Source organism: Pristiophorus japonicus, chromosome 12, assembly GCF_044704955.1.
Source record: "Pristiophorus japonicus isolate sPriJap1 chromosome 12, sPriJap1.hap1, whole genome shotgun sequence".
In the NCBI taxonomy this organism is placed as follows: domain Eukaryota; kingdom Metazoa; phylum Chordata; class Chondrichthyes; family Pristiophoridae; genus Pristiophorus; species Pristiophorus japonicus.
In genome coordinates, this window is record NC_091988.1 from 166,314,465 (window position 1) to 166,328,531 (window position 14,067).

Here is a 14,067-nt window from a genome sequence, read left to right on the forward strand (position 1 = left end):
TTTTATAAAAGAGGCGCTGGCTTCATGTAGAAGTATTAGATCAGATTTTGTCTGAAGAGAGAAAGAGAGAGAGAAAGAAAGACTGACTGACTTGCATTTATAAAGCGTCTTTCACGATCACCGGACATCTGAAAGCACCTTTCAGCCAATGAAGTACTTTTGGAGTGTAGTCACTGTTGTAATGTGGGAAACACAGCAGCCAATTTGCACACAGCAACCTCCCACAAACAGCAATGTAATAATGACCAGATAATCTGTTTTTGTTATATTGATTGAGGGATAAATATTGGCCAGGACACGGGTATAACTCCCCTGCTCCTCTTTAAAATAGTGCCGTGGGATCTTTTACGTTCACCTGAGAGAGCAGACGGGGCCTCGGTTTAACGTCTCATCTGAAAGATGGCACCTCCGACAGTGCAACACACCCTCAGCACTGTATTGGAGTGTCAACCTAGAAGAGTGAGATGGATCAAAAGTGTGCACCATTTTCCTCTCAATTACTTTACAGACAAGTCACATAAGGACCCATTTTAGAAAATTTACATCATTGCATTGTATGTTTATAGGCAAAAAAAATATTGGTCAAATGAATCTTCATAAATTCAATGCCTATTGAGTCAATCTTATTCGGAACTAGAGCGGTGATATTTCTTGTTGTCTGCTTTGCACTGAATTAAATGTGAATGCCTTTCTTGCTAACATGCCAAAGACAACACAACACTTTTATAATCTTTCAAAGAAATCTTAACAGGCCTAAATTTTCAGCTGAGGTAATTGTTTAATGATAAAACAGCCACCAATGCCAGTGTTTACTGTTCCTGTAAAGAGCTGAGTATCACTATTTGCTGTTTCTGCAAGAAGATATACATCATTCCAGTGAGCATTACTCACAGGGGTAGAAATTGCCTCCTGCCCGAAACATGATGCTCCCACCCCGTTTCCATGGTTTTTACTGCAGCTGCGGTTCAGGTCACCTCTTGAGTGACATTCGGCTCTTTGTTGTTTTTTTGTCCTTGCATCCGGAACTCGATGGTAATGAGGGCGGTGACAACACGTAAGGGGTGGATACAGGGCAAATATGGTGTGGTGTCAGCAACTGAGGGGCAGAAGTTGGGTGCGGAGTGGAGTCACCGCTGCGGTGACGTCATCACGGCACTGCATCACCATGGCTCTCCCCTTCACTTAAAGAGGAAAGCCTACATAATTTTTAAACTTCGGGCCACTGGGCCATCAGAGAGGGTTTTGGCCGGGCCAACAGCCTGGCACCCAAGAGGTGGTGGTCCGGCTGAACCCGGGGGCATATTTGTCGGGCCGATATGATAGCCAGCCAAAAAAAACATGGTGGCAGCAGCAGCAGCATCCTCCCCTTTAAGGGGAGCCATGCCGCCATTGCAGAAGGCCACAGCCTCACTGGGCCACTAGGAAAAAAACAGGTTTTTGCATTGCTGGGAGGCCGAAGATTTTCACGGTGGAATTTTGCAGCGGTGTTGGGGGGGGGGGGGGGGGTGGAGGGTGGTAGATCGGCAGTGTGCACTGTGATGATGCACTTAACACGGATCGGCAGCAGCGGAGTGGTGGGGAGGTGGAGTGGGTTACTATCGGGATAAAACAGGAGCGGAATTTTGATAATGGCAGCCATTGCAATCCGCAGCGTAGCCGCCGCTGTCTGCTGTTAAGAGGCCTTAAAAAAAGGAGCAATTTGTGCCCCACATTTATTAAAGCCCTAGGTTAGAAGTAGTATATAAAACCCAAACAGACAATGTATCAGTAATGTCATTTTGCTTAGTTGTGTCTATTTGGTCCTTCCATTGAGCAGCTTCAGCATTCACTTCTGATTGTCTAATTTTCTGTCTGCCATTAGCGATGTGATAGTGAACAACATTACAAGGATGAATAAAATCAGAAAATACTAAAATAAATAGGAATGAAGTGTCATAAGTAGACTGAGCCCACTGTGTGCGCTGATGGATTTCTTGAACCAAAACTGCTGACTCGGTGTAACGGTTGAAATCGCTTTATTGCATTCACGATTGTACATTTTGAATGCTGTGTGAAAGTTTATGATTGTCAGGTGCGTTTATAATACCAGCCAAAAGAGTCTATGCTGAGCAGGACTGAAGTTTAGATTTTCTGCAAGGGTATGATCCTTGCCAGAAGTGTGGTGGGGCATCTCATTCGCCCACCCAACATCGCAAGTGCCGACCCACCCCATAGTTTCTGGGGTCAGTTTAATCTGAACAATGAGGAAATGCCTCTCAATGGGAGCTCCCATATTTGGGGGTGAAAAATAGTACGTTGCTGCAGGATTGAAATATCTCCAGCAGCTTAAAAGGCCAGACATCATCAAGAAGTGTTGCTGCAATCCAAGAAGTTTATTGTTAGAAACTGAAAGATGCAGATGTTAAAATGCTGCTGCAGGGAGTTATGGACAGGAGGGAGGCACTGTTTGCCATTGACAGGGATGCCCAAGGCCAGTACAGGGAGGGGATCAGAGAAGCAAGTGCTAATGCAACCACTCCCACTCAGTGTAGAAATAAATTTAATAACATTGCCGAATCACGCAAGTTAAAGAGAGTCACGCAAACCTTGTAAAAATGCACTAAGCATGTTTGCCACTTACTATAGCCTCCCCCTTACACTGACATGGTGGAACGACTTACTATTAATGCGTAGGAAATAGCACAGTATGTTTTATACCCCAGTCTTCACCTAAAAGTTTCCCTCTCTCAAGAGTCTTGCGTGACTTGATGCCATAGAATCCTCCAACGGAATGTAATTGCTTGTTGCATGCACCGTCATCACTCCCATTAAGGACTGCATGCAGGCACTAGTTTTGTTGCATGTCATGGTTACTGGAAGTAATTTGGCCAGAACAAGGCAGGGGAAGATCAGCCTCAAGTGATGGATTCTCAACCTAAGACCTCTAATTCCCTATGAACAGGAGATCCAGCACATTCCGAGGAGGCCAACAAAAATGTTGGAGTTGGGAAGGAGGAGGATATGTGCCAGTCATGATATTTCACTTCTCTGCCTTTTGTACCCTACGGCCTACAACTATGACCATTAATTGTCTTCTAACTGTATCATGAAACCCTTGTGTCACTTCTTCTACTACCAGGAGCTCCACTGCTCAGGAAACCATTCTAACCTCTTTTCCTTCTCTGGATGTGCCACTAGCCCAAGAAGCAAGAAATGCAATATCTGGCAAGACTGATACTTCCCAGCTTGAACTATTAATTATTCTATCCTGACCAAGACACCAGTTAGGTAATACCTCCCTGAGAGGAGCGTTCAGTATTTAGTTTCATCTGCCATAGTACTGCCCATTTATATATTTTGTCTTGGTCCTTCTATAATTCTTTGGTTACTTCATCTAACTAAACTTTCCTAGTTGAATAATCTGCAAATCTCATCATTTTATATGAAGTTTTTGAATTATTTTTTTTATTTGCTTATGGGATTTAGGTGATGTTAGTAAGGCCACATTTAATGTCCATCTTCAGTTGTTCTGAGAAACTGATAGTGTTCCTCTTGAACTGCTGCAGCCTTTGCAGTGACAGTGCTCCCATGATGGTGATAGGCAGGAACTCCAGAATTTGGACTCCGTTATGTCCAAGTCATGATGGTATGTGACTTGAAGATGGCGGGGTTCCCACAACACCGTTGCTCGTGCTCGATAGTGGCAGAGGCAATGGAGCTGGGAGGTGCTGGCGAACCGAGGTTGGTGAGTTGCCGCGGTACATCCTGCAGGTAGTGCCTACTTAGTAGTACACCTTTCTCAGGGCCCAGATGAAGACGATGATGAGGAGGATGCAAATGACGGCCCTATTCTTTTGTCCTCCTCTAACAGTACTCAATCCTTGAGAACCACAAGCTCCTCCATCTATCACTGGGAGGATCTAGTTAGCCGTAATCATGGAAGCTCACCAGGTAAGACACAAAGCATGAGGGACCCGGAAGGGCGGCAGACAGGGGAGCTTGTGGCTAATTTTCCACAGTGGCTGAGTAGAAATAGAAGGCAGACAAGGACCTCTGGGGCCTAAGCTTCATGGGTACCTGCCTCAAAAAATATATGGACCAGTTACAGGAAAGGTCCTAAATTTGCTTTTTACTAGTTTCAAACTATTTCCCCTTTCTCACTCTTACAATTTAGTTTGAGATAATGTTCCAGATTTGCTTTTTCCATATCATTTGCAATCTTGCATACCTTTCCATCTCCTGATTTTAAAGCTGAATAATCTATCTCCAGTGTTTTCTCATATCCCAGACATCCATGCCAAGGATCAACCTTGTGGCTGTTCTCTGAACTGTACTTAACACCTCAGGATGGGTCACAGTATTCAAGGAGCGGCTGGCTTGTGCGCAACAGTTCATGAAAATTAGGAAAGACAAGCATTTCACCTCATGTAGTGCTGGGAATGCATCTGTCATCTTTGGTGGTTAAATCTTTGTGTACTTAGCATTGAGGTATGTGTTTGATGCAAGTGGCGTAGTGACTGACAAGTATGCATCTCTATTCTCTTGTGGTTTAGTGAAGGGCCAACACCTACCTTGGTGCCGGCCCAAGTTGGCTGCTGGGCCACTCGATATTGGGCGAGCCTGGAGCTGCAGCAGGATAACCATGCAGCTTGCAGGCGACATGCCAATGCGGCTCAGCCAGCAGAATGGATCGGCACAACAACCCGAGGGATCTGGCAACCGACCTGCTCACTCCACCGGCTAGCAACCCGCTTGTTAAAATACAAACTTATATGACTTTAAATTATGTGGCTTTGGCACAATATTGGATGTTTAAACAACGATACCTTAATGTACGCTTTTAAATCATAGGGTTGATAAGAGTGTACTGTCGCTACACTAAAGAATTAACATTCAGTTTAAATTCCTTATTCGCTAAGCTCAGATTAAAATAAATGTTCAATTATTGCATCTTATAGTGTTATCTGGTGCATACATCTTGTAACCCTAATAAAAGCTAATTTCAACAAATAGAGGGGTCAATTTTCCCTAGTTATCTGCGGCGTTTTTTTTGGCGTGCATTGCTTTTTTTGGCCTAAATTTAAATATCCAAGTTTCCCCAAAGTTTCTGCACCAACATAACTCAGTTAGTTATGATATTTTTAGGTTAGTACTTTTTTGCTTAACCTGATGTGTGCGCCAGTTTTTCAGATTTATGCAAGTTTGGCCAATCTTACATTTTTCCTCGGATGGCGTATGTGACTACTCCTAAAAACCCTTCTGGCTACTTAAGAAAACCAGTGTACATTAAAAAATCGGCGCAGAAAGACGCCATTGTTTCTATGCAAAGTTTTGGAGTGAGCCAAGAAGACATTAAATATGCATCATGAAGCTTAATTTTTTCAAACTTAAAACGGAAATAATGGAAGTCTAATATAAATCTTTAATTTTGGATTTTTTTGAAAGTGCCACACAACGACTGAACATCTCCTCACTGGGCTCAAGGGTCAGAATGTCGGCCAGCAGAATCGCTCCCTCATCTGGACACAGGGGCTCGGGGCTCGGCTTCAAAAGAAGCCCGGGGGGGGGGGGGCGTGGGGTGGGGTGGAACCACATGAAGGTATGAGAAGCCTTACACTATGCAGCAGCTTCAAAAGAAGCCCAGTGGGTGTTTTCTGAGCCTATGTCCAGGCGAGGGAGCGATTCTGCCGGCTGACCCTCGAACCCGGTGAGGAGACATTCGGTTGGTGGTGGGGTAGTACTTTGAAAAAAATCTAAAATTAAAGAATTGCATTACACTTCGTTGCCCCAAATGTCCTCATTTGAATGTGTAGCTTCCAGTTCTAAGCAAGCCTTCTGCGCATGCGCAGACCAGGGTGTGGTCCATTCTAGGGCGTCGACCTTGGGGAGAGAGAAAGCAGAGAAGCTTTAACTCCTTGCCCGGCTGTTTTGAGCATCTTGCAAAGGTACAATTTAATTATGGGGGCAATATTGACAATGCCATACCTCATGCAAGCCTTCTGCATGATGGTGCTGCGGAGGAAATGATTGATTCAACGTCATCTCATGAGGAACCTCAGAACACGTAGGATGATGGGCAGGAGGCCTTACCCACATTGGGTATATCGAGACAGGCGTTCATACCTGCACCTGAGTGATGCAGACTGTATGAGAAGACTGTGTTTCTGCAAAGAAGTTGTAACTGAGATCTGTGAGTTAGTAAAAGCAGACCCGCAACCTAGAAGTATCAGGAGGACTGCTTTGTTAGTTGAAGTCAAGGTTACAGCTGCACTTTCATTCTATGCATCTGGATCAGTCCAGGCCACAAGTGCGGATGTGTGCGCCATTTCTCAACATGCAACACATATCTGCATTCGGCAGGTGACTGCTGCACTATATGCTCGGAGGAATGACTACATAAAGTTCCCCATGACCGCCCAGACAATGCGTGAAAGGGCTTTGGGCTTCTCCGGGATTGCTGGCTTCCCAAAGGTACAGGGCTGCATTGATTGTACCCACATCGCCTCACGAGCACCTTTGGTGGATTCCGAGATGGACAGGAACAGAAAAGGCTTCCACTCCATTAATGTGCAGCTCGTGTGTGACGACATACATCGCATCAGGTCAGTTGATGCGAGATACCCTGGGAGCATCCATGATGCGTTCATCCTACGTGAGAGCGCTATATCTGCCATGTTTCAGCAGCAGCCGGAAGGGCAGACCTAGCTGCTGGGAGACAAATGGTACGGCCTCGCCACCTGGCTCATGACGCCCCTACACGTAACCCAGACAGAAGCTGACCGGGAATACAACATGTCACACATTGCGACGCACAGCATAATAGAGAGGACCATTGGCATTTTGAAACAATGTTTCCGATGCCTGGACTATTCTGGAGGCTATTTGTAATACTCCCCTGAGATTGTCGGTCAGTTCACTATTGTGTGCTGTGTGCTGCATAACTTAGCCATCACGAGGCAGCAGCAGCTGGTATTAGAAAACTCACCTGAGGTGAGAGTGGCTGATGATGAGGAGGAAGATGCAGATGACGAGGAGGAGGAGGAAGACGAGGAAGCCATGCAACTACCTGAACCCGGAACATGATGGCGGAGGAGGGCGGGCCGTCATGTCCCTTTAACGATTGCTCGAGCCTTGTGCCAGCAGGTCATCCGTGAACACTTTGCTGCCTGAAGGCTCAGTGGCAACTATTCCACATGGACCATGTTTACTGTTTGGACCTATTCCGTAATGTTGTGTTGTGTTAATGGAACAAGTAATGGAAATGATTCTTCTTTAGTTCAAAAAGTTGTGTTAATAATGGAACAAATAATGGAAATGATTCGGTTATAATTTAAAATATATTTTATTCAAAAGTTAAACATTTGTTTGTACTTAACTTAACTTTAATAAAAAATATTCTTGTATCAAACTTTAAAGTTTTCATTTAAGATCATTTACAAACTTTATCACTTACAAACTTTTAAACTTGTAAATTTACATAACTTACAAAAAACTTTTAATTTAGAACAGTTACAACAGTAACAACAATAATAACTACAACAAAGAGAGGCTGCACCCATCTCTCCTCCACCTTATTCTAAGACTGCCCGCTGCGCTTAGTCTTGTTGACTCCACCCCTGCCCACAGGTGGTGGCGCAGCATTTCTTGGGTTGGTACCAAGCTTATTCTTTTGAGCATCTCAGGTATTACGCACTTCTTGATGGGGGAGGAGGGGTGGGGGGGCGTGGGAGGCGTGAGCAGGAGGTAATGTGGAAGGCCTGGTTTGGGCCTCTTCAGAGGCTGATCTGGGGATTGGAGTGGGGTTGGCAGTTGATTCTGTCAATGGCCACGGGGTCTGGGCATGTTCCCTTATTGCAGCAACTAACTCCGACATTCCCTCCCTCATGTTCTCTGGCAGTGTATCAGCTACCTGTGACATTCCCTCCCTCATGTTCACCAACAGTGTTTCAGCTATCTGCGACATTCCCTCCCTCATGTGCCCGGACAGTGTTCCCATTTCCCGCAAGAGTGTTGTTACTTCTCCCGACAGTCCCGATACCTCATCACCCACCCCACTGACGATGTCCAGGAGTGATCGCGTAAGGTCAATGCTCTCTGCACTCATTGCCATCATCTGAACCACATCAGTTAAATCCTGCACCTCAGGAGAGTGCTGTCGAGCTCTCCTTCCCCTCCTCACCCTGGGTGTGACTCACTGCATCCCACTGAGACCCTCAGTCTCGGACGGTGGGGCCCTGGGTGTGCCTCGCTGCATCCCACTGGGACCCGCAGCCTCGGACAGTGGGGCCCTGGGTGTGCCTCGCTGCACCCCACTGGAATCCCGAGCCTCGGACTGTGAGAAACCATGGAATGATTCAACATTCGTACCGCTCAGGAAAGGGCCTGGCACCTCAATGGGCAGCACTGGCACCTCCTCCAGAGTGAGTACAACAGTTTGCACTTCATCCATCCCCTCCCCCTCACCCCCATGCTCTTGGTCTGGAAGGTGGGATTGGAAGATATTCTCCTCTTCAGGCTCTTCCGCGTCTGAATCTTCTTCTGCATCGGCTTCAGCCTCATCAGGGTTGGCCTCAAGTTCTGTAAAATATAACAGAACAGACAAATGATTAGCAGTAGAGGGGGCAGAGTGGCATGAGTAGGCTCACACAGCGAAGGCAGCAGGCTCATTTGAAGGATGATGAATGATAGCACATTGCATCAACCGAAGCGTAGCTGACAGAGACATCCCCACAAACCGAAGTATGGCTTGCCCACGCTGTACTTAACATTTAGCAAAGCCAGACTGTGGAATTTGCAGGACATCGAGTGTGGGCCCAGCTTGTGCAGTGGTGGTTGCTTTTCCCCAGGCAGGACCCATCAAAGCAACGACCCTGTCTTCCAGGGGTGTCAGTGCGTGCAGATTTGCCGGACTTCCTCCTGTTCGAGTTCTTTCCCTTTTGTTGTATGCCACCTTCCTCTGCAAAGATGAAAATATAACTTTTTAAGAGAGGGTGTCTTTCTGCTGGGTGGTACATATATAGATGGTCACATTTACAATTCCAGTGAATAAATGAAAATATTACTTACACTAACTACTTGACCAAGGTCCTGCCACTTCTCTGTTGCACGGGCCTCCAGACCTCGGGGTGGTCACCATTGCACAGTAATCTTCTGCAAGTTGGTTCCAGCATTTCTTCATTTCGTTTGGTGAGAATTTTATGCAACCTCTGCTGATGTCCAACTCGGGCCATCTGGCCTGAATTACAGTAACTAGTGCCTCCACTTCATTCTGTGAGAAATTCTTGGTCCTTGTGCTGCATTGCATATTGTATTGCAGCTCCGATTTTTCCACTGATAATTAAAGTTCTCACACATAACTGGCTCTTTAAAAATGGTCGAATGCAGACCGGGAGCTGTACTGGGCATGCGTGCCCATAGCAGTTATGTCAAAAACTTCCTTTTTTTTCGCACATGCGAAAAGGGTGGGCATCGTTTTTTCGGCGCAGACATTGGGCTCCACTCCCCGAAGCTAAAGGACAGGCTGCGCAGTGCCAATTTAAAAAAATAGAATGGGGAAACTTGCTAGTTTTTTTTGAGTAACCGGGGCCAAAAATAACAGCCGTAACTCTTGCAATATGCCAAAACATGGCATTGGGAAAATTGAGCCCGGAGAACCGGTCTGGGTCAAACTGACCCAAAGTTGAATTGAGTCATAAATGGCAGGGCTAAAGTAAAGCAAAATCCAAAATAATGCCATAAAGGCCGAGCTAAAGTAAAAGAGAGTCTGGATTGGAGCCTTAAACTACTTTTTTTAAGTTGGTGGTGTCAAATAAAATGAATTGCATAAAGTGCGATGCTAGTTCACTGTCTTTGATCTGAAGAAAATAAGACTTTCAAAATGAAATTACAAGGAATTTTGAATACAGGGCAATATTCAGGTATCTTTTTATCTGGAGAATGATCATTGGTTTCCATTTTCTAAAGAGCAACAGGGTGGCTAGTATTTTAGTAGATTTTAACAATATGCGCAGCAATGAATTTCATGCAGAGCGAGTATTAATAAAACTGGGCTTGGCACTTGGCACAGATAACACCACACCCTCAACAGAAAATCAATGGGAAACCAGTGGGTTTAACCATTGAAAATGAAATAAATACTTCACAGGTACCTCCAAAATAATGTCTTTGAAAAATAGACCTGGCAATCAAAAATGTCTTTTTGTTTGATATCAGATTCTATATAGACTCAAAGGAGTGGTTTTGTTTGGTGAGAACTGTTTAAAAAAAAAACAGTGTTGCTCATCCTCAGAACCCTTAGTGCTTCAGTCATGCTGTTAGGAAATTATCACATACGAACACAAATGTTATGAAAATATGAATACATTGTCAACCAAACGATAGGGTGCTGTTTTCCTTTGCCAGACACCCCCTCGAGCTATCATTGGACTTTTTATTTTATTCCCAGGGTGCTAAAGAGAAGAATTAGGAGCAAAGACCAAAAGCGACACATCACTGTCCAGTTTGAACTTGCTACTCATTTCTGGGATGTATCCGACATTCACAGGGAGCTCCCACATGAAATAAACGTCAACACCTCCCACCTTCTTTTCTGGAGTTTTTGGTGGGCGACCACCTGAAATAGGAACCACCGATGGAAACTGGGCATTAGAGGTTGTGGGCGGCGACGGAGCACCCAGCAACTGCCACTTGTTTCGTTAATTCTTTGGGGCAGCAGGTCTGCACTGCTTGAGTGGAGGACGTTTGGTTATCGTTTCTGACATAGTCAGCAAAGCAAAAAGGTCACCAGCTGTGCGTGATTTCCTTCCTCTGATAGGAAGCAATCAGCAATTCCCAGGCGGTCGTTCCACCTGGGGCGTTCTCATCTTATTTACAGTAGCTGAATTTACAAATACACCCATTCAGTCGAAATCAAGTTGGCCACTTGTTCATTACACCATCTAACTTATGCACTGCAGAGGAAAGGGGGTGGGGGGTGGGGGGGAGGCGGGGGGGAAGGTAGAAGAAAATTGTGCCATGTTTTATTAAAATTATCCTATCAAAGCAATGCCCAAGACTCATGACAAACACACATCTGTATCTTCATTATAAAAATATTTCTATTCTAGCCTCTATTTAGTCAGCCTTGGGATTTCAGCCGAGCACAGTGATAGTTCATGAGTTATTGGGCTACAGGTAATATATATCAAATTGCATTTCAATAAAAATGAAAAGTAACTACTTTTTTTACGAGATCAATGTGGCTGAGTTATTTCCTACATGCCCTATTCCTTTGATGTAACTTGTTGCTCTACATTTCAACCAGGATTTTACCAAATAAATGAGAATGTTACCTATATTGTTTCATACAAGTCTTAAATGCCAGAGGTAATTATCTTGAATCTGCACAATGTGATATTAGCAAATACAGAAAAGATAGGATAGTTTTGTAATTGTGATACTAGCCTAGCAATCCAGCTGTTTTGATTTGTGAAACTGAACTCATTGGCCCCAAGTTTCCACATGATTTGCTCCTGATTTTTAGGAGCAACTGGTGTAGAACGGAGTATCTTAGAAATCGGAATTCTCGTCATTTAGTTTGCTCCAGTTCTAGTCAGTTAGAACAGTTTCACTTTGGAACAGAATTGTTTTTTCAAAAGGGGGCATGTCCGGCCACTTACGACTGTTTTCAAAGTTTCGTCAGTGAAAACTTACTCCAAACTAACTTAGAATGGAGTAAGTGAAGATTTTTGTACGCTCGAAAAAACCTTGTCTATACTTTCAGGCGTAAGTTACAAATCAGGCGTAGGGAATGGTGGGGGGGGGGTTGTTTAAAGGGAAGTTTACAAACATTAAACACTTCAGTTTTACAAATAAAGAGCCATCATCAATAATAAATGATAAATACATCAATAAATCAACCAATAAATCAATCAAAAAAAATTAATAAGAAATAATTTTTTTTTTTTAATCAATAAATAAAACATTTTCTACTTACCGACTGCAGCACCGGGAACCCTCCAACAGCGTGCTGGGATGCCCCCCTCAGTGTGTCTCTGTCAGTGTATCTCTATCTCTCTGTCTGTCTGTGTGTCTCTCATTCTCTGTCTGTCAGTGTCTGTGTTTCTGACAGCGAGGGGAGGGGGCGGAGGTGGGTAGAGGGAGCGAGGGGGGGAAGCAGAGGGAGGGAAGGGGCGGGGGATGGGGGAGAAGGGGATAAAGGGGAGATGGGGGGGAAAGGAGATGGAGGGGAAAGGAGATGGGGGGGAGAAAGGAGATGGGGGGCGAGAAAGGAGATGGGGGGCGAGAAAGGAGATGGGGGGCGAGAAAGGAGATGGGGGGCGAGAAAGGAGATGGGGGGCGAGAAAGGAGATGGGGGGCGAGAAAGGAGATGGGGGGCGAGAAAGGAGATGGGGGGCGAGAAAGGAGATGGGGGGCGAGAAAGGAGATGGGGGGCGAGAAAGGAGATGGGGGGCGAGAAAGGAGATGGGGGGCGAGAAAGGAGATGGGGGGGGAGAAAGGAGATGGGGGGGGAGAAAGGAGATGGGGGGGGAGAAAGGAGATGGGGGGGGAGAAAGGAGATGGGGGGGGAGAAAGGAGATGGGGGGGGAGAAAGGAGATGGGGGGGAAAGGAGATTGGGGGGGGGAAAGGAGATGGGGGGGAAAGGAGATGGGGGGGGAAAGGAGATGGGGGGGGAAAGGAGATGGGGGGGGAAAGGAGATGGGGGGGGAGAAAGGAGATGGGGGGGAAAGGAGATGGGGGGGAAAGGAGATGGGGGGAAAGGAGATGGGGGGGAAAGGAGATGGGGGGGGAAAGGAGATGGGGGGGGAAAGGAGATGGGGGGGAAAGGAGATGGGGGGGAAAAAGGAGATGGGGGGGAAAGGAGATGGGGGGGGAAAGGAGATGGGGGGGGAAAGGAGATGGGGGGGAAAGGAGATGGGGGGAAAGGAGATGGGGGGAAAGGAGATGGGGGGGGGAAAGGAGATGGGGGGGGAAGGAGATAGGGGGCAAAAGGAGATGGGGGGGAGGAGATTGGGGGGGGTGGGGGGGAGGGAGATTGGGGGGGGAAGGAGATTGGGGGGGGAAGGAGATTGGGGGAGTGGGGGGGGGGAAAGGAGATTGTGGGGGGGAAGGAGATTGGGGGAGTGGGGGGGAAGGAGAAGAGGGAGGGAGGCTGAACGGGCCGGGCCCGAGACTTCGGGCAGGGCCCATCCCCAGCACCAGATTTACAGGTAGGTCGGGTCGGGAGGGTGGCGGGAGGGAGGTCGGATCGGTTAGGGTCGGGGGGAGGGAGGGAGGTCAGGTCGGGTCCGGTCCGGGGGTGGGGGGGGGAGCGGGTGTCGGGTCCGGTCCGGGGGTGCAGGGGGGGGTGGTGGGGAGCGGGTGTCGGGTCTGGTCTGGGGGGGGTGAGGTGGCGGGTGTCAGGTCCGGTCCAGGGGCGGGAAGCAGGAGTCGTGTCGGGTCGGGAGGAAGCAGGAGCTAGCCATGGGAGGAGCCTTATTCACGCAGCCCCAGTGAGGCCATTCGGCCAGGGCTAGAGGCTGCGTGCTTCAGGCCCCTCCCACACAGTTTCGGGCGCTTGGAGCTACTGCACTTGCGCGCCCACTGTAGCGCGCATGTGCAGAGGTCCCGGCCCTGTTTTCAGCGCAGGGACCTGGCTCCGCCCCCTACAGCTCCTGCTGCGCTGCGCCGAGGGCCAGAGGACCTGCACGGAGGTGGAGAATCTGGAGGGTTTTTTTAGGCGCACTTTGTGGCGTGAAAAACGGGCGTCCAGGTCGGGAATGCGCCGTTCTAGGCACAGCTCGAAACTTGGGCCCAATGAATCTGGTCATTTGTGCGTGAGAGCCAGAAAAATGACCATGAAAACTACTGATTGGGATAAAATTCCCAACTAGTTCCCTAATATCCTTGAGAGAAGGGAGCCTGCCAATCCACACGTGGACAAGTGTGGATTAATTAAGGAAAGCCAGCACGGATGTTAAACGTGGTTAACTAACAGAGAGGGTTGATGAGGGCAATGCGATTGACATGGTGTATATTGACTAACAAAAGGTGTTTGATTAAGTGCCACATAATAGGCTTACCAGCAAAGTTGAATCCCATGGAATAAA

The 14,067-nt window shown here is 47.0% G+C and overlaps 1 protein-coding gene across 4 annotated transcripts in view; it reads right to left on the minus strand.

The window, feature by feature from the left end:
- LOC139277536 (extracellular sulfatase Sulf-2-like) overlaps positions 1-14,067 on the minus strand; it is a 383,019-nt gene that overhangs the window by 234,153 nt on the left and 134,799 nt on the right. The gene's annotated exons all lie outside the window — the stretch shown is intronic.